The sequence below is a fragment of the Hyperoodon ampullatus genome (genome assembly GCF_949752795.1).
Source record: "Hyperoodon ampullatus genome assembly, chromosome: 8".
NCBI lineage: Eukaryota > Metazoa > Chordata > Mammalia > Artiodactyla > Ziphiidae > Hyperoodon > Hyperoodon ampullatus.
In genome coordinates this window covers 85,725,282-85,747,787 of record NC_136921.1, presented here as the reverse complement: position 1 = coordinate 85,747,787, position 22,506 = coordinate 85,725,282, and the positions used below count along the sequence as shown (strand labels likewise).

The following is a 22,506-nucleotide window of genomic DNA, read 5'->3' as shown; positions in this document are numbered from 1 at the left end:
ATGCTAAACACACACACACACACACACACACACACACACACGGATTGCTAAGTGTAAACAAGGGCAGCTGTCGGGGACTCTGCCTTCATCTTTCTTATCTGACTCAGCAGTCAAGAGTGAAGGAAAGAAAATTGGTTTGTCCATGCTGGTGAGGTAGAGGTTGGTTGTCAGTCTTTGTAGAGAATGCCCTCTTGGTGAGATAACTCAGTTAAGGCAATGAAGGCAATCTGGGGCAGTTTGCACCACATCCTACAGTAAGAGTTCAAAGACATCTGGAGCACACACACTCTTGGGTAGATGAGAAGCAAACCTTTTGGTGGGATACATTTTGGGGGGATACATTTTGGAGGGCAAATGGCTTGAGCTAGTATTTTCTGAAATGCTTTGAACAATACCACTGATCCATGCAGTCTCTGGAGGTAGTGTAAAGGAGAAGGGGAAAGGATGATTTCATGATTTCATGGAGCAGCCTCTCCGTGTTAGTCCTGATTTTGGAACCCTGGACCAAGAGTGTACTAGAAATTAAGAAACCACAGGTCCAACAAAGTCATGATTTATTTCCCTTCCAAGCAGATGATTTTCATGAAATCTGTTGTCCTTTTGGCACTATATCTGAATCAGGATTCAGCAGCTCTAACTTCTTGCCAACACACACACGCGTGCACGCGCGCGCGTGCCTGCATGCACGCATACACAGCCGCCATAAAATACTGCTCATGAATGTCATGGTTTGGAGAAGACATATCACTTTCTTGGACCAAGGGTATACCATAAACTAATTATTTATAAAAAAGAGTTGGAGCTTTGTATTTGGAAACATAGATTGATTTCATTAGCGATTCCTACTATACAAGGAAATTCTGGGGGAATTTTCTAAGTGAAGAATGACTCAGCAAGGACCATAATGAATAGTGAATTATCAATTTCCTAAGTATGAAGTTTTGCATCTTTTTTTTTTTGAATTGGAACATATCTATGTTTGAACAAGACTATTAGAACCATACAGGACTTTAGGAACCATCCATTCTAAATACAAAGGAAAAAATGAATGACACACCCCAGTTTAAGTGGCAGAGCGGGGACCCAACCCTAGATCTCTTACCTCCTGTTCTAGCAGTTAAAAAAAAACTACAGCATATTGTCTTTCTTAATAAAAAATTGTTTTAAAAAGTCAAATTTAAGTAAAAGTAAGCTCCATGAAAAAAATATTAATTAGCATAGCCATATGATGGTGCTTGCAGAAGGTTCCAGTAACCTTAACAGACATCCCTGTCCACATCTTCAGGAACTGCGCAGAGAAGAGGATTCCAACCTCTTGTATTGGCATCATCCTCAGAGTACAAGGAATCCAGAATTGATAAGGGTACTTTCTGATAGTTCCAACATACCTACCTCCATACGCTTTATGAAGTTCATATTCTGTAATATGGTAGAACATGAAGTCCTTTTATGTTATCTCCTCTGATTCATAGATTAATGAACAGAAACATCTAGAGTTAAGGTTGCTGGTGTGAGCATGCACTGGAGATCTGACATCTACTCCCTCTTAGACTTTCTATTATTACAGGAATTCCAAACTTGACAACTCAAAAGACTGATCTTAAATAGTTTTGGGGTTCAGCTGACGTTCAGCCCCATTCAGTTGGACTTTATGTAAAGTTTACAATTGATCAGAAGCTTTTATTTTATATTCTCAACTGGGAATGCTTACTAAAAGACGTGGTTCTCAACTTTTGCTCTTGATGAACTTGCTGTTTCATAGGTGGGTGTTCTTTTCCTGATTCTTAGAAAGAATTCAGTTATTGGATTGAATTTTACCTATTTTAACATTTCCCATAAATTAAGACAAACTGTTGGTATCTGGTGGTATCTATACCATACTAGAATCTAATGTAAGCTGGTGTCTGATTTAGCATCAATTTTTTTTTTTTTTTTTTTTGCGGTGCACAGGCCTCTCACTGTTGTGGCCTCTCCCGTTGCGGAGCACAGGCTCCGGTTGCGCAGGCTCAGCGACCATGGCTCATGGGCCCAGCCGCTCCGTGGCATGTGGGATCTTCCTGGACCGGGGCACGAACCCGCGTCCCCTGCATCAGCAGGCGGACTCTCAACCACTGCGCCACCAGGGAAGCCCTAGCATCAAATTTTAATTTTCATTATTTTAACTTTAATATCTCCATATTTCATGATGTTTTGCTAGAAGTGCCACAACTTCCAGGTGCTTTGTCATTGGAACAAATCTGAGTATCACTGATATATGATCGATCACAAGCAACCAAATAAATAATTGGGAAATGAATCATCATTCAATTACTGCTGTTGGAAAAACTGGATAGCAATATGCAAAAAATGTAACTTAAATATACACCTTATAAAACTTATTCTATATGTAAGGAAATTTGCTCAGTATTGTAGGGAAGACAAAAAGAAAAAAGACAAGGTCCCTGCCTTCAGTCTAATAGAGGACAGTGAGTCTTAAGAGGTTAAGTGACTTGCCTAAGGCCATAGCTATTGCTGTTAGACTCAAATTAATTTTTTTTTATTCTAAATCTTTTACTTTTCTCAATATACTTCTTGATTCTCACCAGCCACAATAAATTCCAGATGAGCTATATAGTTAAACATTTTAAACATTCCCATAAAAACTTTAGAAGGAAATGAAATAGACTATATATCTTAAATGTGGAAGAAGATATTAGGGACAAGGATGGGTTCAATTATACTAAAGTAAAATATTCTATATGATGGACAGTAACAAAACCTTAAGATGAAAGAAAGTGCAACAGAAAGATAAAAACAAATTTAAAAATATAGACACAAAAGTCTATTATCCATAATGTGGAAAGGCTGAGGCAAGAGAAAGATGGAGAAATATTTATACATGTTGAAATACAATTATGATATGAGATATTGAAAAACATTCAGCCATCTTGACAAAGAGCTTCAACTAAAACAATTACTACTGTCTTTCTATTAATTAGGATAAATCAAAAAGTAAAAAGACAATGTGGGAGAGGCCCCAGGTGCACAGATGAGTCCATAGGCTCCACTTCTCCTGAAGTTACCTGACAATAGATAACAAAAGCTAAGCAACTTGTTCCAAGGAACATGTCCCAACAAAGTAAATCAAAAGAGAAAAAAATACCATTTGTATGAAGATGGATATAATACTTTAACAGAAAAAAGCTAGAAACAATACTTACATTAACAGAAAAAAGCTAGAAACATGATAAATATTTGATAATTGGGGAAAAGTTAACTCTGAGATATAAATATGATGTCATACCATGAAGGCACCAATGAGGATAAATATGGGTATGATTCTGATAGATGAAAATTCAGAAAAAGAAGCAAATACAAAATAACATATGGCACACTGATTCAATCTAAATATGTGTGCACTTTGAGAAGTTTGTCATGATTTTTTTCCCTTAAAAATTTAAAAATAAAAAATGAATGAGGTATGTAGGACAAAAATTATGATTTCTTTCAATATATAAAGAAACTATAGGTAAGAAAGGCTAAATCTGTAAGTGGCAGAATGGAAGCTTAACCCCTGTCTTTTGACTCTTGAGCCAGTCAGTTTGCTCATAGGAGATACAAAACAATAGGGTTATCTGGCACTTTCCTAGTTCATTTGACTAGTTTATGTAGATAAGCTGGGCAGTTCAAGTTTGAAGATATACATTAGAATATGAATTATTACTTTGAAGACAATGATGTTCATATTGTGTAAGTAGCCAACTTGCGTTTCACATAAATATTTGTGAAGCCAAGCCAAATTCTCCAGTTTGTAATACTCTGGGTGCTACCTACCTATTGTGCTTTTTAAAAGTATATCATATCATGAATACCAGTTTGAACTTAACATAGGTTCTCTTTCCTTTCAGGAATCCCTGTACATTTCTTTTCCCCCTGCACTTTTTGATTTCATAGTTGAGACCTTGAATACACCATTCTCTTCTGAGTTGTCACAGAACTCTATAATAAACTGGAGATAAATCTGTCAGAAAATGGAAGAAATATGGAGAGAGTTTCAAGAGCACCAAGAAATGCATACTCCTTATTCCCTAATTCCAGATCATTGTGTGGCGGCACAATTGGTCAAGTCCTTGGTGAGAGACAAATGGCTGAATTTAGTTGATAGCTTTGTTCCGTAACTTTAAACAACTGGTTTGGAAATTTAATATTTCAATTTTCTATATTGAACATGCAGGTATATCCAAACTAGAGTTGCCAGATCAAGTACAGGGTACCCAGTTAAATTTGAATTTCAGATAAACAACCAATACCTTCCGAGTGTAAGTATATATTCAGAACATACTTATATTAAAATGTGATTGGTTATTTATCTGAAATTCAGATCTAGCCAGGTGTACTTTTTTCCCCCTAAATCTGGCAACCCTAATTCAAACACAATTTTAAGTTACAAATGAGGCTTTTTGTTTTCTCTCAGGGTCTCAGAGATGAAGAAGGAAATGACTTCCTTTACTCTATTTGACTTGCTGAGTTACAGCTATTTTGGCCACAAATGCTTTTGCCTAACATTGTCCCCTAACACTTAGTTTCACTTTCCAGCACCCATTACAGATGTGCCAGTTCTGGTAAATTTCCTAGCTGGGCTTGCAGCGGGGCAAGGACAACCACAGGGACGGCAGGATGGCACATGCAGCCCAAATATTCCCCATCCTGGGTGGGACAGTATGAATTCCAGGTCCCTGAGGAGTGGACAGGCAGTGAGCAGGGTTCTTGGGAGAGGGCATACTGGGAGAGCCATAGTCTTTGCACCGTCCTTGAGGGCCTCTGCAGACATGGATACTTTCTGAGCAGTATGACTGCTGATCTGATTGCCATTTTGTGGATGAGGCATTCCGAGGATCACTTGCCAAGTAAAACATCCCCCTGAGCCCTTGAGGCAAACAGAGTGTTCAGCGTTCTAGATTTACAGATGGCAAATCCTGTATAGAGTTACGAGATACACCCAACTTAGGGTCATTTTCTTCACACTACAGTTGATGTTCAGCTTTTTAAAATACCAGTGCTCAGATCAGGACCTTGATAGATCGATCTGTCTGTCTGTCTGTCTGTCTATCTATCTATCTATCTATTATATATATATATATATATATATATATATATATATATATATATATATATATATATATGACACGTATTTTATCTCCTTAGGTGGTTCTAATGTGCAGCCATGCCTTGAGAGACAAGGTACTAGACCATCTTAAATCTTCCCTTCCCAATAAGAACCACACTGGCAGAAAGTCTGCAATAATCTGCACTACCTTAAAGATGCAGTCTTTGGAAAATTATGGAATTAGGGTTGCCAGATTTAGGGAAAAAAAAGGACACTGAGCTAGATTTGAATTTCAGATAAACAACCAGTGTGTTGTAAAGCATTTGCTCCTGATCTGCTGAGGCATGGACTATGTCAGGGATGCTCAGAGCCTTGACAGGGAATAGAAGGGGAGAAATTATGTCTGGTAGTTGAAATTTTCAATTTTAAGTTATGACATAGAGGATGACAACCTCTGTGGTTAGGCTCCTTGCTTTTATATCTAAGGGGTCTGAAGCCCAGGGAGCTTGGGGCCCTCTGCTGGTCTCCCCTCACAGCCTAGCCTTGGACTCAGGTCTTTTGATTCAAACCTCAAGGCCCAGGCCATGGCCTCTATTACGATGCTTTTTCTTTAAATGAGATGTTCTTATAAGTTTTCACCTTACCACATCTAACTTCAGGAGGGACGAAGGAATTCAGTAGGCTTTTGTAAAACACACACACACAACCAGAAAGAGAGATTTCTCCTGGGGTGCATGTAATTCAGATCTTCCTTTCTAAGATGAAAGGAAAGCTACAAATTTTCCCAGTTGCCATGTTATGTCATGAACAATCTTCTTCAAAATTGCAAAATTGCTACAAAGAAAACATCCCTGAGTTAAATTAGTGCCTGTGGAAGATGGTGGAGTTATACATTTTCTATATGGAATTCTCCCCTTATTAGTTAGGGAAGTGGTAATAACTTCCGCTGAAACGATTTCACAGCTCAGGTCCTGGCACATACTCAACAAACAATGAATGAATGAATGAATGAATGAATGGTTACTATTCATCATTCTTGTTAAGGACTGTTGTATCTCTGTGGTCCACTCTTTGTTTCTGTCAATTGGAATATTATTGCCAAGGACTTTCTTATCCTGGAACATCTCTGGGGAACCTTAGTCTACCAAGGAGGGGGATGAAATTGGCCTTTTAAAAACAAGGTTCATTAAGTATTTTTTTCTTAATATCTTTTCAATATTTTTTCTAGGAATATGTATTCACTTTTTTAGCCAAAAAAACCAAAACCAAAACTTAATCATTCATCTAATTTGTTACTACTTTTCCCCACACTTAACAATAAAGTCATAAATGTTTTCCCATGATTTAATCTACTTTAAAAATAGTATTATACTTCTAGAGTTACATTTTTTAAAGTAATGAATGAACATGATGTTCAAATAAGTTAAGCAGTGAAAAAAAAAAAACCCAATCCCATTCCCATAATAGTAGCAAATGATGGAACAAGTTTCTTATCTGTCTTCCAGTTTAGTCTAAATGGCATCATTTCTAATAGTTGCATGCTATTTCATTTTATGAATGAACCGTGATTAACTTATACAATTTCCTGTTTTGGGCATGGAAGTTGTTTCCAATGTTTTTCTCTAATAAACAATGCTGTGAAGAAATACTTATAGTTTGATCTTTGATAATTCACATTATTTTCTTAGGATAAATCCCTAGAAGTGGAATTACTGGCCGAAGACTATACATATTTTAAAAACTTAAAATTTTATTTCCAATTGCCTTCTAGGAAGTGGGTGGTAAAATATACTTCTACCACCTGTACCTGAGATTACCTGTTTTTGAAGGCCTTCACCAGCATGGGTCAGCATCTTTAAGAAAAAGCCTGACAATTCAATAGGTGAAAAAATGGCACGTCATTTGTTTTGATTTGCATTTCATTGATTACTTGAAAGGGTAAGTGCCCTTCCTTTCCCCCTTCCCATGTTATTAGCCATTTGTGTTTCAGGATTCCTCTTGAGTTGGAAGCAGCAGCAAAGTTCAAAGGTCCTGGCTGGACCTAAAAAGGATGGAACTAGTTGCCTGTCTGGTGTGAAAGGATGAGAGGTCCCACTGGCTAATAGGTGTAGAGATGCCCATTTTTCAAAATTACCATGTTGTGGGAAAGTATTTCTCAAACTTCTTCATTCATCTGCCACTTAAGTATTTTTTGCTATATTCGAGACACCTGTACTATTCTTTATTTAATATTTTAAAATCAGCCAATTTCTTTTTCTCTTAAATACATTTCTTTAAAAATGAAACTACTACTGAAAAGGGAAAACACGTGTCATTTGCCATAAATAGAAGTAAACCGTAAAGTAAATACAGTAAGAACAAAACAATATTCTCACAGCTGAGCTAGGTTCTGTTTCCCACAGAACATTCTGGGCTTCTTAAAGGTTTGTTAAAAAGACAGGTGAGTAAATGTGAGAGGAACTTAAGACATACTAATATCACTATGACTTTCTCCTTAACCTGAAGAATTTAAACTGAGGACTGTAAAAGGAGTAACTTTCTTCTACACAATTCAGTGTTATTTAAGGTAACATCCACACACCATGTAAAATCAACTTGCAGACCACCAGAGGTCCATGTCCCACACTTTGAGAAACATGAATGTTACAGAAGAAAAAGAAAGTCAGAAAAACCTGACTATGAATCTCATCTCTAGCACTTGTTAGAAGTCTGAACTCACTGATGATGATCACGCAAGTAAGGCTGTAGTGAGGATGACAGATAATGTATGAAAAGAGAAAGCATGGCACCTGAGGCAGAGCAGGTGCGCCTAAGGGGTTGTCGTGATTCTTGTTATATGAGAGTGATTCTCCGTCCTGGTTGTACATTAGTATCACCTGAAGGCCTTTTGAAAAACACTGACGCCTCAGCCTTATCCCTGGAGATCCTAATTCAGTTGGTTAGGGTTAGGTCTCTGGCATTTTTATTGTTTAAAAAATGACCCTCCCCCTTTCAGATGATTTTAATTTGTAGCCAGGGTTGGAAAAACCAGAGGTTTAACTCTTTCCTAAGAGCTTAGGTTGATTTTGCAGATTAGCTAGCTGCATCTTGAAAAGTTGGCCTAGGGTCAGAGAGGTTTTGAGATGGCAGAAGGAATTCTGGGAAGGGGAAGCATCTCCAGTAGAGCTCCCAGCATTGTCAAGCATTTTCTTTGCACTGGAAGCTGGCTGCATCAAATGGCTTGAACCCAAAGCAGACATTAATTTCCCTGGACACTGGGAAAATAATTTCTCTTATTCCAAGAGAACAGTTTTGCTGATCATGGAAACGTGTCTGGTTTCCAGAGGTACGATGCTGCTCAGTGCTCTTCTGGAGGGTTCAGTATGAATGCATGACAAAGCTGAAAAGCCATTTGGACCTAGTAAGACTCCTTTTAAAGCAAAACATAAAACTCAGGTGTCAGGAGATTTGAAACTAGTCAAAAATGTTTAAAATGTGCAAGTTTAGAATCAGTTATACAGATTCTAATGGGTTGCTGTTGGTTTTCTTTTTGTTTTACTTTGCATAGTGGTCAGATTGTATCATGTCCCATCTCTCTGCTTTTAGGAGTTTTCTAACTGCTTATTTTGATGTTTCACAATATTCCTTTCTAGCCAGTTGTCTTCATGTGGGATGACTGACTTCCTCTGTACCCTCTCTGACAATGGCTCTTCTCTAACTTTGGTCCTGTGGCAGGGGGCAGGAATTAAGGCCAAAATGGCCACCCAAAGTGTGCCCAGTGGGAAAACAGCATTAATTCAGCTTTTTCAAAAATGTCAACATGAAAAAAAAAATCTAAGACCTGGATCTGATGCTTAGTGGACCCACAGCACCAGGCAGCAGGCTGGGAGATATCATTTCTGGAGCTCCTAATGAGATGCAAATCACCTAGTGAACTCCTCCGGAGCTGGGAAACAATGTCCTAGGTAAAAGCAGATAAAAATGGAACGGAAGAATGTCTTTGAAGATTGGAACGACATTTTAAATGCTTGAGGATATGGGACACCAGATAGTGCTGGTTTTTACTATACTAATTGTGAATGGGTCTTTGATTTCTCGTGGCAGGGGATTCTGGGGTGTTCATCCCCACCTCTGCCTGGCTCTCTAAATTGGGGGCCTGGTTCCGGTACCTGCTGTTAGCGTGCAAAGGGCCGGTCAGCTGTAGTGACACCAGCACTGGACTTGGGGTCAGAAGGCCTGGGCGTAGTTCAAGTTCTGGAACTTACTGGTATGTGACCTTGGGTGAATTGCTTAGCCCCCTGGGCTGCCATGTGTTATCTGTGAAACAGGGGGTTGGACTGATACAGTGATTTTTTCAAGAGGGTGGTGATGTGGGACATTACGGCTGTTCTTGCCTGGAGATTCTGAGCTGTTCTCCTAGGAGTCATGCTCCTTCCCAATGTGTGAGCAACTGTGTGCAGTGAAAGATGTACCTGATGGAGGTTTGTTGCATGAAACCAGTGTGAAAGCAGGTAAAGGGTGAGAACCATTAGTTGAGAGGCTCTTTAAGGTCCCTGACAACTTTAAGATGCTGTGACTACGGATTTCCTGCCGCTTGGCCTCTTAGTACCTCATCTGCAAAATGGACATAAATGCCGTTGACCTTACTGGCTTGTTGGAATTTAAAGATGACCAAACAAAATGCATTCAGGGCTTCAGGGAGGAAAATTCTCCATAACTACACCAGAACTTTATTCTAACGGAATTCACTCATTTAAAAAGCAATGCTGCACCAGGTGGCCTTATCCGAACCCCTTTCTGGATCATTTGGTCACTGATGGACTAAAAGACCACATTTTAACCAGTTACTGCCTTTCCCCAGCTGTGAGCAAAAACTGCATTGGACAGGTTAATATCGTACAACTGTACAAACACCCACCAAGGTTCATAAATTCTAAAATATTTTTACAGGTAGAGAGAGCAGTCGTTAGTATGGATGAGTTGGTTCGGGGGCGATTATACACACAAATGACTGGCAGGTGTGCGCGCGCCTGTGGGCAACAGTAGAGAATGTGAATAACAGATGAAATGAAATCACAGGTATGACTTTTGTTTGCGTTAAACTAATGAGATGCAAAAGTGAGATCAATGCAGTATTAGTGGTGAAAAAGTAGATCACTCTGGTGCTTTCAGTTTTAATCTCCAAAAAACCAATAAAATCGGAAGTGTCTGGGGAAACAAAGTTAAATAGAAAACAATTATATTTGGGTTATTTTCCTATCTTGTGCTTCATGTTGGAAAAAAATTCCTTAGTACACTGCAAATTAAATCTGGTTCAACTATCCAGTAAACATTTAAAGATTTATAAAAATAGTGAGACACAAAGTTCCCAGTTCTCTGCTCAGATCAAGAGTTTAGACTTTGGTTCTTTAGGGTCATATAGAATTACTTAATTTCTTTGCCTTGTTTTCTTACAGTTTGATATGAGGTTAATGAAAACCCTTTATGAAACCATACACAGAATAATGACCTCTCAAGCTCTCCACTTCCCTCTGTTCTCATGGAAGGTTGTTTTGTCATGAGCAGGTCCTGAGAGATCTGAGTTTGAGTTTCTCCACTGGACTCAAGATCTTTCAACAAATTAATGTCATCAGCTTTCTTCCCTTTTAAATCCCCCTTCTCTGAGTCACCTGACCAGTATGCTGCAAAAAATACATTCCAGCATGTTGCAAAAAAACAAGCCAAGCTTAACCAAAGTAAATACAGCTATTATCTGCATACCTGAAATGGGTATGTCCTGTGTTATACAGTGATTTAGGCCTAGACAAGGAAATTATCACCTTCACTCAGGCTTCTCTGTAGTGACTTTGTATACTGACACATATGACCTGCTCTGATCACTGAGTTCGACCAGACTAAAAGACAGTTCCAGTGCAATTTAATTTTAAGTTTCCAAACTAACATATTTCAGGGGATTCATATCAGTAGTCCTCAACTCTTGAACCCTACAGGAAATGCTCTTTCAGTGTTTCCTGGCTTAGTCAAATGGAATTTCAACAATCTGAAGCCTGATAGCATTTATCCATTTATCTGACATCAGAGTGAAAATCATGTTAACAGGAGCTCTCCACTGGAGCAACCTTGGACATGCGTGATGGCGCCGGGAAACGTGCCACCAGCTCTGGAAGGGCGGGAGCTCCTGGATGGTTTGGCACCTTCCCACTTCCAGCTCTCACTGTCTCTCACCCTGCGTGAGATGGGGACCCAGCAGGGAGGGGTTAAATGGGTTGAGAAGCCAGTCCAGCTGGGGGTCATTAGCAATCAAGGAGCAGCATTAAAAGGCAGCAGGAGACTAAGGGTCTCTGACAGCCTTGGCTCTGTGCACCATCTGGAAGGACAGAGGCTGTCAAAGCTGAATTTTTTTAAAAAAGGACTTCATGGAGACCCCTTTCTTGGAGATACAAACATGAACAGTGATGTCGTTTTCCAAGTGGGTCCCTCCTTTTTTGAGAGTAGGTCCAGGTAGCCATATTTCCAGGTCAATCCCTGGCCATAATGGACCAGTCATTGGCACCTGAGGTGGGACCAGCCCAAGAAACTCTGACTAGTGGTTTGCTAGTGACTAGTGATCAGAACACCCATGCTGGATAATGAGGTACCAGCATTGTGAAGCCTGAAGTGTGGGGCAGAGTTCATAGCAAATAACACATTTATCTGTAGTCTGTGCATTAAAATCCAATCTGTGATGAAAAAGAGAAAACCTGACAGCTTTACTTAGGATATGCACAAGTTGATCATTCAAGCTGTAATTTTTGACACAATAAAAATTTAAGAACAAGTCATGGCTCACTTCCTAAGGTCATTCTAAGGCAATCTGTACAAACAGGTGGCAGATACAGGCAGTCACAGATGTCACAACTGCATCTACCTGGTCACTGACTCAGTTCACATTATTCATTAAGTTGCTTTTCTCTTCTGTTTCTTTTTAGACTTTTGGGTCCCCCTCCCCCTTCACCTTATCTATAAATAAGAAAGAAAAAATGTTTAAAATACAGAATTTTATTTCTTTTGGCCATAGATTGTAGGCTTATAGAATAAAGAAGCCTCATAACATGATCTTTAAGATATATTACAAAACTAATTTAGAACAAGCTGCCAATCTCTTTGTAAGAATCATTAATATTATAGTTGAATTTGCAGAGGAATTTGCATTCCAGCTCATTACTGTATGATTCTAACACTGGTCTTTGGTATACCTTTAAGTTCTGATAACAAAGCAGCCAGTGCAAGGAAAAGGACTGAGGGTTGTATTTGTTTTTTACATGGTGGATGTACTCTCCTGGTATTGTTAAGAATGAATAGTAGCTAAAATTATCCTCATGGAGCTTTTGGCAAGTTTACAGATGCCTGGGAAAGGGAAAAAGTAACAAGGAAGATCTAAGACACTGTGGTCTCTCAGATTCAGGGTCACCAGAGTGGAGTGGAGGGTCAGGTGACATTGCCTGCTGACCCAGGCAATAGACATCATTTGGAAAAGAAATCAAGGTGGTTAGCAGACCAGTAGAAACACAAGATTCTGAGAGTTGGGATTTGGATAATTTTTAGTAAACTTTGGACAAATTTACATCCATTAGTGGCTAGCCTGTCAGAAATCGTGTTTTAATTAAAGGTCCAGTCACACAGAACAGAGCTTGTTTAAAAGAGACATGCAAATACCCAGAGATAGGACACTGTGGATATAATGCGTGGAGGAATCCTATCCTTAAAGTTCTGTAGTTGGACTGGGCATATACCCTGAGAAAACCATAATTCAAAAAGAGTCATGTACCACAATGTTCATTGCAGCTCTATTTACAATAGTCAGGACATGGAAGCAACCTAAGTGTCCACTGACAGATGAATAGATAAAGAAGATGTGGTACATATATACAATGGAATATTACTCAGCCATAAAAAGAAACGAAATTGAGTTATTTGTACTGAGGTGGATGGACCTAGAGACTGTCATACAGAGTAAGTCAGAAAGAGAAAAACAAATACCGTATGCTAACACATATATATGGAATCTAAAAAAAAAAAAAAAAAGGTTCTGAAGAACCTAGGGGCAGGACAAGAATAAAGATGCAGACGTAGGGAATGGACTTGAGGACACGGGGAGGGGGAAGGGTAAGCTGGGATGAAGTGAGAGAGTGGCATGGACATATATACACTACCAAATGTAAAACAGATAGCTACTAGGAAGCAGCCACATAGCACAGGGAGATCAGCTCTGTGCTTTGTGACCACCTAGAGGAGTGGGATAGGGAGGGTGGGAGGGAGATGCAAGAGGGAGGGGATATGGGGATGCATGTATACATATAGCTGATTCACTTTGTTACACAGCAGAAACTAACACACCATTGTAAAGCAATTATACTCCAATAAAGATGTTAAAAATAAATAAATAACTAATTAATAATAAAAAAAAGAGAGGGCCAGGAAAGGAGGCTATAAAAAAATAATAATGATAAAATAAAAATCTGTGATGCAAGAAAAGAAAAGTTCTGTAGTTGGGCTCATGCTGATTTTGACAGTTCTCATGGGAAGTTTTCTTAGGTAGGTGTGACTGTCTATGTGAACATGACTTTTAAATAATGGAAACTGAGCACTGGTTAGGGTTATGGGTTCCTGGGAATGGATATGAGAAGTTTCTTTTAAATAAATTGTTTGGTAAAAATATCCAACCTTGATGCAAACTTGCTGCCAATCTTATACTAAAACTTCACAAAAGATTTGTCTACTGATTGCTACTGTTGTCTCTTTAGTGTGCCATCTTTTATTTATTTTATTGAATGCAATAGCAGAAGGCGTTTTGAGCTCTTATGCCTGTCCTCTCCCATCTCCAGGAATGGACTTCTCAGAGAGGAACTACTGAACTACTCCTGATTTCATTTCCAATCTGTAGAGTTCCCTTAGGCTCCACTGTGCTTGACGCTCCCATTTTGTGCACATGGTGAAGTTTTGTTGCAATAAACATTATTCCAGGAGCTAGCTGCTGGACATTCCATTTTGTCAAATGACTGGCCCTTGCTATTTAAATGAATAAGGCAAAAAAGCATAATCATTTAAGACATAGGACTTGTTGATAGAATCTTTATTTAAACAAGTTTCCCCAATCATGGGTTAAATGTCCTGCTTCTAAGTGATGTTATGTAAGTTATTTTGAGGCACAGTGTTTTAGGTCAGCCAAATCTCTACTCCATGAGGATCTAGGTGATGCCTCATCTAATTGCCAACAGAGCTGACCTGCTAATTCTATCCATTCCAGAACATGGTTTGTTTGCAGTGCTGATGAATTTGCTATGCTGTTAGCTGGGGTTGATCTGTGAATCCTACGTGAAGGTTAGTAAAGTCAAACTATGCTTATCCTGCCTCCCAAGCAGTAAAATAGACTCAGTGAATCTTTCTGACCTTCCAGATCTACAACTACTTGCTCCAGAGATTTTAGTCTCTTTTCTGTGATAGCATAGCTTTGAAGAGTATATTTCTACCTTGTCTCCATGTACTGAGAATTATATATACTAGGTTCACAATATATAAATTGCTCAATAATTAGAACTGGCATTTCACATCAAAATATGCAATTAATATTCTATCTACTACCCAAATGCAAAATCCTCAAGAGGGCTGAGTTATGAAATTATTCAAACAGAGAAGTATTTAAAAAGTTCTCAACTGATAAAAAGTACTATACCCTGTTTCTTTCTCCTGGGTATGACTTAGTAAGTATTAGGATATTTAATGCAAATATGTTCCACGAACTAGAATAATACTTAAACACGTATAGGGAAATAAAAAGAAAGTGACTTTGAGAGAGCTACTATAGTTGTAAAAGGAACATCCATAGGGGCCTCAATTCTGCTATTCAAGACCCACAGGGAGCTTTTGTTTAGAACTTGATAGAAAACTACCGACAACCTGATGGAGGGTAGTCAATTTTGTCAACAGAGCTTAGACTTGTTGTGTAATTGCAGAGATCTCTGCCTTGGCCTCCCCTTCTGAAAATTAGCTACATTCAGCAACTGAGCATGATGAATATGATGGGAATAAAAGTTTCCAGGTGGATACTGGTTGTTTTGCCCTAGTATCTCCTCCCCTCTGCTTTGGTAAAAGAGCTTCCTCTTTCCTGTGGGGAAGGCCTTCCAGGAACGTGGATGTGGCTGCCCTCCCCTCCTCTGCCTCTTCCCCAGACCAGGCTGAACACGTGGCCCAGGCCTGGCTGGTAGAGTCTGCCTTTCCCACCCATGGTGACTAGCTCAGGGGTGGACACACAAGCCACAGGGCTAGAGTTCCTCTAGGAGATCTGAGTGTGGACACTGGAGGAGAGAGAGCCCTTTGTCCTTTGGGATCTCAAGTTCTACGTAGTGGATATTGGCTCAGGGCTGGCAGTGGCCATTTTACCAACATTGAAAGTGGCAGCCCAAAAGGGGTAAGCAGTACTGAGAGAGAGAGGGAGAGACAGGGGCCTAATGACATTGTCTAAACCCTAACAAAGTGCATTATGGCCTAAGCTAGGATGAGATGGATTTCTGGTTCCTGGATCTAAATGAATTCTTGTATTGTCCTTACAGACGAGTAACTTACATAGTTATTGCCCTCCCTGCTAATCACCAGCATTGACACTCCACACCTACACCCAGCGTGGAGCCCACCAGGGTCCACTGTCAGCAATGCCTAAGTTTCTCAGATGGGTGTAGTCCATCACAGATTAGGTCATTAGGTCCTTCTGAGCCACTAAAAAGTTAATACATGGAGGTTCCTAAAAAATATGCTTAAAAAAAAATCATGCTTGTATGGTGTGTGTGTGTGTGTGTGTGTGTGTGTGTGCGCGTGTAGCATTTCGTGATTTTAATATTAGCTAGAAGTGAAACAAGCTAAGTGTGCCAGTGTAATTTTTGAGACATCCATTTCTTATTAATGAAGTAAACAGAGGCATTTGTGAGGAAGCATGAGCAAGGAACTCAGCAAACACGTGGCCAATTTCCCACCTACATCAGACAAAACATCAAAGAGCAACTCTTAATTACAACCAAATATTAGCTCTGGCCCCTGGGAACTCATCATCCCAACTCAAGGTCTATATTTATGAAAATTTAAGCAATGTCTTAAAACATGTTAATTTGTTCTTTGTTTATTTCTTTCCCTGACAGATTAATTTATTCCAAGGGACTTTGGTTCTCAAGCCCTCATATATCGATCGGGTCCATGTACGACATAACTAACAGCCTGGGGAGGAGATTTTGGTGGAAAACAAAAGTCTTTCTTGTAGTTTTCCTTAGGTAATTAACTTTGTATTTGTGGGCCCTGGAATGCTTCCAGTTTTCTCTGGATTTGCATCCCTTGACTTTCAGATCAATGGTTAATTTCATGAGAGAGAGGCTGGGAGCATAGGGGGCGGGGAAGGGGGGAGAAAGGACTTCAGGCTCCAATGAGCCACTCAGAACACATGGAGGCCATAAGAAAAGTTACGTTTTGTTTTGTTTTTTCCCCAAGAGCTTCTATGTAAAGAACATTTAGACATTAATAAGAACCTGCAGTACTGGCGCTGGAGAAGAAGGTGAGGAGGCTGTGAGAAATACTATTTATCATTTATGGACACTTCTCTCTGTGAGTTTTGGATCCCTCCATCTTATATAATCCCACTGGGAAGTCAAAGCAATGCTTACAAAGTGCCATCCTTTCAAAGTCTATTAATTGATTATCAGTTATTTTGTAGTACATGAACTGTACTGAGAAGTCTGTGGAACTTACACTCTATAAATTTTTATACCTTTTAGAAAGAGAAAGTACATAGCAAATAAGACATGGGATTAGCCCCACACCATGTTCCATATCAACCTCATGCCTATAACTATATCACAAGACTAACTTAGCAGAATAGAAAACCTCCAAAAATGCACCTGTTCCCAAAATTCAGGCAACTTCTTAAACATCCCTGGATTTTGTCTACAGGTCGTTTTAAAGGTATACGAGCTTTTAAAATTACATCAAAATCAGCAACCCCTAATGATATTATTTCCCCTTCACTAAACAAAGCTTTCAAATCAGCAAGCAGAGAGATTTCTGTCACTCTTTAGAATTCCTGATTTCTATGAGCTTTGTGCCTTCTCCTAGAGCTTGTCATTAAATACAACAAACTTACATTATTATGTATAAAATGCTAAATACAAGTCAGAACACTAAGGTAGATATTTTTACTATATAATATTGCTTTTACAAATGGGCTAAAGGGCATAAACCTAGTCCATTTTACAATTAGGACATATACTTGAAGTATAGGTACCTACTATCAGGTGAAAGCAGTAATTGCTCAGGATTACTGTAATAGACTGTTACTTTTATACCAAATATTTCTATTGCCACCCCTAAAGTGCATCTCCCAGGAGAAAGACTCACATCCCCACCCTGCTGAACTCAGGAGTGGTTGTGTGACTTTTTCAGGCCAGTGAAACACACAAAAGGATGTGTGTATTTCTAGGTAGGAGCTAGAATGTGGTTCACCAAATCTCTGCGGCAACTACCAGCAATGATCTAGACAGAAACCACTACACCAGCCTGGGGCCTGGAGTGAAGATAACACACAGAAAAGGCACAGCCGAGCCACAGCGGCGCAGTATGAGTGAGAAATGAGCCTTTGTGGTTGTAAACCACTAAGGTGTGGGAGTGTTTGTTTCTGCAGCATAATCTAATCTATCCTGAAACAATAGCTTAAACCAGAGATAGACACTTTATTTAACTATTTATTAGCTGGCACCTTATGAAATTGCCATTGGTAGTAACAAATGATCTAATAGCAGCAATCTCATGTGATTCAAATTATTATAATTGAGAAAAATTGGAATATAAATTTTTATTCATGAATGCTTTTCCTTCTAAGGTGTAATTGCTTATTAAGAGAAGAACATAATTATTACTTTTAGTCTCCTTTTATAAGGAACATCATAGCAGAGTTAGAAAATGATGGCAATTTAAATACTCATTCCTAAAACCATAGCAATATCAATGATCAACTGAGTGTCTTCCATGTGTCAGTTCCTAGGGATGCATTGGTAAGCAAGACAGGCATGATCCCTGCCTTCATGGGGATTTCATTCATTCTAGTGATGGAGTTCAACTCTAAACAGGTAGATTATTGCAAATGATCTCAAGTGCAAACAAGAAAACAAATAGGCTGTTTTAAGTCACAATTACATAGGAAAAGGAGCTAAAGGATAGGGTGGTAGGAGATGATCCCTCTGAAAAGGTGACAGTTAAGATGAGGCCTAGGGCTTCCCTGGTGGCACAGTGGTTGACAGTCTGCCTGCCGATTCAGGGGGCATGGGTTCGTGCCCTGGTCCGGGAAGATCCCACATGCCGTGGAGCGGCTGGGCCCGTGAGCCATGGCCGCTGAGCCTGCGTGTCCGGAGCCTGTGCTCCACAACGGGAGAGGCCACAACAGTGAGAGGCCCGCGTACCGAAAAAAAAAAAAAAAAAAAAAAAAAAAAGATGAGGCCTAAAGAAGGACAAAAGCCAGCCACGTGAAGAGAAGGTAAAAGTGGGGGTGGGGAGCATTCCAGGCTGAGGGAACAGCATATACAGACACCGTGTCTGTGTCCTCCAGGCAGATCAGATCTGACCAGGGTGGCTGGACTGTAGTGAGGAAAAGGACCATAACGTGAGATAAAGTTGGAGAAACAGGCTGTGGACAGATCATCCAGGGCTTTGATGGCCATGGAGGGAATTTGAATTTTAATTCAGTGGGAAGCTACTGAAGGAGATGGGAAGAAAAAAGACATGAGCCAGTTTATTTCTTTAACGAAGAGCATTTTCTCTGGCTGGAGTTCCATACATGTGGAGGCACAAGTATGGAAGCAAGAAGACCAGCGAGGAGGCCACTGTAGGTCAGAGGTGATGGCTGTCTAGACCAGGCTGTAGTGGTGAAGAGGAAGAGATGGGGACAAAATCAAGATATATGTTGTAAGTCAAAACAAAAACAGAACTTGAAGGGCTGGATGTGGAAGGTGAGGAAAAGGGCACGACCAAGAATGACTTCCAGACTTCTGGCTTGAGTCCTTGAGTGCATGCTATGCCATATACTGAAATAGGGAACACCCAGGGAAGATGGAGGTTTCTGAGGCTGTGGAGAAATCAAGGGTTCTGTTTTGGACACGTGAAGCATGGGATGCCTGCGAAACATCTGAGCAGAGATGTTGAGTGGGGAAGCGTGTCTGCAATGTGGAGAAACAATCTGAGCTGGACATAGGAACTGAAGAGTCATCAGCACATCAGTGGGGTTTTAGGTTTGGGGAATAAATGTAGATGGAGAAGAAAGAAGGTTTTTGGATGCCTGAGGAACCCCAGCATTTAGAGGTTTTAGAAGGAAGCAAAGAGTAGCCATGAGGTTGGGGCAAAGCCAGAAGGGTGTGTCTTCGCAGACACTAAGAAAAGGGAATGGTTTATGAAGGCTGAGAGAGGTGGAATAAGAAAAGGACAGAGAAGGTCCTCTGGACCTAGCAAACTGGAGGTGTCCAGCGACCCTGGAAGTGTGTTTCAGGAGAGTGATGAGCCCAAGGAGTTCTGTAGGGGAGGAAATACAGGCAATAGGTACAGTAAAAAATGTTTTAAAATTTGGGATTGACATATACACACTACTATGTATAAAACAGATAACTAATAAGGACCTGCTGTATAGCACAGGGAACTCTACTCAATATTCTGTAATGACCTACATGGGAAAAGTATCTAAAAAAGAGTAGATATGTGTATATGCATAACTGATTCACTTTGTTGTACACCTGAAACTAACACAACATTGTAAATCAACTATACCCTAATAAAATTTTTTTTTTTAAAAGTACATTTGCAAAATCTAAAATGGCAAAAAAAAAACTTGGCTAAGAAGTAGAAAAGTGAAAAAGGGTAAGGGAGGAGAGCCCAGAATTAACAGTATTTATTTTAAAAAGACTATGAAAAATCCTGGAAATGATTGAGTTTACCTGGAAGCTACCAGATTGTTTTCTTCCATCAGCAAAAATGTAGGCTTGAGAACTAGCTAACCAGTTAGAACCCTGCATATCTGCATGATGTGGCCGGTTCCTGAAATGCTCTATTCCTCAAGCATCGTCTCCTGCTCCACTTTCTTTTCCTATACTTATGGAAAATGCTGACCTAGCTGGTTTCTGTATCTCTTGGTACAGTTCACTTCCCTCTTAGCTTAAGGGTTATTAAACGAAAGTAAAATTTCATTATACATTTTAGTAAAAACAATGCTTAATTAATATTTTTAATTGAAAACTGTACGCACTTTAGGTATAGGAAAAAGACAAATAGCACAAAAGATTATAGAATGAATAAGAAGTCCTCTCCAGACCCCCAGTCCTTGCTCCAGAGGAAACCACTGGCATTACCATATTGTGTGACATAGTCTATGAAGATACAATTTTAAAGCTATAGCTCCTATTGTTAGAGCAAAACCCAAACCCCCAAGCCCCTGAGGTGTGGGCATATTTCTACACTCTGTGCCTTGCTTTCCTCATATTCCAATATATTATGGAGGCTGTTCCATAGGAATACATATGGATACAACTCATTCTTTTTTGTGGTTTCCTAGTATTACATTTTTATGGTTGTGCCATCATTTAATAAGTTTTCTGTTGATGAAGATGTAGGTTTTTATTAGCATCTTAAAACCATAAGATAAAAAATGTTTTTAAGTGATTACATAAGACCGTTGCCCAAGAATACACAAAGCTTTTGCCCAACGTTAATTAAACAGTTGTTATTCCCAATCCCAAAGAAGGTTAGACTGGGAATAACTGATACTTTTATAGTTTGTGATAAGAAAGATGGCTGGTATTTTGGTGACTTTTTCATTTATGACATCTGGGGATAACAGCAACCCTAGCCTTTAGGAATAATAAGCATAAGTCATAGGAATAATAAGGAAAAGAACAAATATGAAAGTTTTAAGACATTTAGAAAAACAATCCTTTAGAATAAAGAAATAGTATATGGGCTATCAAATGGCTTATATAACAAGTATGTAGTGTTTTTGTTTTTTCTTTTCTTGGCTAATATGCTACAAGACTTTTTCAAAATGGTGAAGTTTTCTAAAGATGCTTTCTTTCAAACTTTATATTACATGGACAATTAGTATTTTCAATTTCAAACAATAATACTGCTTTTGCAGGGGGAGGGATAGATTGGGAGTTTGGGAGTGACATGTACACTGTACTATATTTAAAATAGATAACCAACAAGGACCTGTTGTACAGCACAGGGGACTCTGCTCAATATTCTGTAATAACCAAAATGGGAAAAGAATTTGAAAAATAATAGATACTTGTAAATGTGTAATTGAATCACTTTGCTGTACACCTGAAATTCATACAACATTGTTAATCAACTATACTCCAATATAAAATAAAAATTTTAAAAAGAAAAAATTTTATACTGCTTATGTTTAAGTTAAATCTTGTTAGATGTTTTAGAAGAGTGTATAATAAACAAGAAGAAAAAAGAAAAAAATATTCTGCTTTTATTTGGGGGAGATTTTTCATGGGCCTAATAAATGTATTATGGAAGCCAAGTGCTCACATGCCTTCCCCTAGTATCTTCATTAATTAGGAAGGTGTGTTTCAGGGGTTAGGGAGGTGGAGATCTGTTTGGAAACACATAAAGTTTGGTTGTGAAGGTTTGGAAGTCAGTCTTAAAGATTTTGCCTTTTATCCTGTGAGCTGTGGAGAAACCTGAGGTTTCTGATCAGGAACATGACACAGTACAGTTGTCCCTCAGTGTCTGCTGGGGGATTGGTTCCAGGAAACCCCGTGGACACCAGAGTCCGTGGATGCTCAAGTCCCTGGTATAAAATGGCATAGTACAGTCGCCCCTCCGTATCTGTGGGTTCCACACCCACAGATTCAATCAACCCGCAGATTCTGAGGGGAGGGCCGACTGTGAATGGCAGTGGCATGTAGAATGAATTAGAGGAGGGGTAAAAGGGAGAATCAGAAAGAACACCGCAGGATCCCACGCTGAGGTGAGGAAAACCTAGGCTAGGGAGAGAACAGCAGGATTCCACGCTGAGGTGAGGAAAACCTAGGCTAGGGAGAGAACAGCAGAAACAAAAAGTGAAAAGGACCTAAGAGTGAATCTTAACCTCTTTCTCTGTCCCAACACCCTTGCGAAGTGAGACAGATCCCATTAATTAACAGCGATTCACTCTGCATTCAAGATTTTGTCATGAATGCAGCAGAAAGCCCAATTAAAAGGCTAAACCATTAAAGTGTGTCACAACAAATCATTAAAATGAATATAAACAAGGAAGTGAGTGTCTTCAGAGTGTTCTGTTGCTTACATTGAATGGGCTGCTTTTTCCTTCTTTGGTGCCTTCCATGAGCCATCACTGCTATAAGGTAGCGAGGCAAGACCTCCAAGAATGGAAG

The 22,506-nt window shown here is 39.4% G+C and overlaps 1 protein-coding gene across 1 annotated transcript in view; it reads right to left on the bottom strand.

Annotated features, from left to right (window-relative positions):
- Window positions 1–22,506, bottom strand: part of MYO3B (myosin IIIB) — a gene marked incomplete at both ends in the record, with an annotated part of 382,371 nt that overhangs the window by 2,541 nt on the left and 357,324 nt on the right. The window lies entirely within an intron of this gene.